The sequence below is a fragment of the Arachis ipaensis genome, chromosome B08 (genome assembly GCF_000816755.2).
Source record: "Arachis ipaensis cultivar K30076 chromosome B08, Araip1.1, whole genome shotgun sequence".
Lineage (NCBI taxonomy): Eukaryota > Viridiplantae > Streptophyta > Magnoliopsida > Fabales > Fabaceae > Arachis > Arachis ipaensis.
The window spans coordinates 621,215-623,227 of record NC_029792.2 but is presented as its reverse complement, the minus strand read 5'-3'; positions in this window follow the sequence as shown (position 1 = coordinate 623,227).

Below are 2,013 nucleotides of genomic sequence, written 5' to 3'. Positions count from 1 at the left end.
TATATATATATATATATATATATATATATTAATTTTAAAAATTCTAAATCCTAATCCTACGATAGAAAAATAAAGGACTAAAATTTAGGATTCTCAAAATTAATATATATAATAAAAGTATTTTAGTCATTTTCTATAATACGATATTGTAGTAATTTTCTATAAAAAAAATAATATTAATTTAGACCAGTTCAAGATTTGATTCACCATTTTTCGGTCAAATCAATTTGTTTAGTGTAATTTTGACAAAAATAACACGATTTAATCGATTATATATGTTAAATTTTAATTATTAAAAAACATCTTTATAAAAAAAAAAATTTAAGCATCTTTATCTGAGTGGCTCCCTTCAACTTTTCCTTGTTTTGGTGTGCATATATTAATTAACTCGCCAATCATATACTTAATTAGTTAAGTTCTTCTATTAAAACAGAGTTTGGAGAACTTGAAAACGGAATAAAGAGCAATAAAAATTAAATATTATAGGCAAAACAAAGTAGTAGTACAATGACTTGACAATGATTATAAGAACCCACCATTGACAAAACCACCATAACTTTCAAGATCACAATCCCTGTAGAATATTTCCTTTATTAGCACTATGCAATTTTCATGCAATTGAAAATGAAGTGACTTCTATCTCCAATTCATTCATATTCGACACGGCCAATATAACTGCAAAAATATAATCATAATCAGAAGGGTATGCATGTTAATTAATTACTATACTCCAAATCTTAGCCCAAATTGTTGTTTTCGTGAGGCATCCAACTTCCCTTAGCTTTGCCAACCGTATTCAAATTTTCTTAGTGTATGCATGTTAATTATCTATAGGCAAAATATAACAGGAACAAAGATGCGGGTCATATATATAAACAATGTAACAAAATTATGACTTATATAACAAGTGTATGCAAATATTCATAATGATTAGTAAAATCCATAATTTGGTTCACGTTTTTCATGGAAGAAGGACATGAATCCAAGTTGGCAAGTCACGTTGCGTTGAAAATATTTGGCACTTGTTTCAGTGTAGCAAGCGTTAAGGGACACATACATCTTGTCCCACCAAATTAACTTAATTGTATTTATATTATATTGTTATTTAGCTTAGCTTGGCCATTATTTTACTTTCGGCTTTTATTTTCAAGAAGATAATGTTTTATCCATATAGCTTTCAATTTAAATCTCACCGCTTTTAATCTTCAAGGAGAATTGTTTGCCATTTGGAGAGGATATCTCTTAGTTTGAGATGTGGGTCAACGAGATGTTATTTGTGAGACGGATTGTGTGAAAGCATTTAATCTTGTTACTCAAGATGGTTTTGGATTTATTGATCCATTAGTACTCAAAATAAGAGATATCATGCATTGGAATTGGCGTGTTGACTTTCGTTTGATTATGAGAAATGCAAACCAGTGGCAGATACTATGGCAAAGATGACGATGAAATTACAACTTTCACATATAGAGTTTCTTTCACCTTGAAAAGAGTTTAAGAGTAATCTTAAATGTAATTGTCCCTATATTTAAACAGTTCTTTGTTTTATTTGTTTTGTTTTTCTTTGTTTAATTTATTTCAGTCATAAAAAAAATCTCACCGCTTTTACTTAATTATTCGGAAACTTGCGTCAATTGTCAAACTCATTATTAGCATTACTGCTCATTTTAATGTGTTGATATTTTTAATGTATTTTAAAAATAGCTTTATGTTAAAATTCTTAATTTTTTTTATTAGTTTTTAACATTAAAAAATTAACAAGCAAGGATTTATCATAGTGAAATAATAAATGCCTAGTGGTAGGAAAATGAAGACATATAGTTAAGCCAAAAAGAATCTAATCACATGTTAATGTTCCCATTTTCACTCAAATAATCAGTGTCTCCAAGTAGCATTTTTCTTATTTTTATGTCCATCTAGAAGCATATATTTTACATTGTTTAAAACATGACGGTAGTGGATTGAAACCTGAGGACGAATATACAAAAAAAAAAAAACTGAGATGGAGAGATT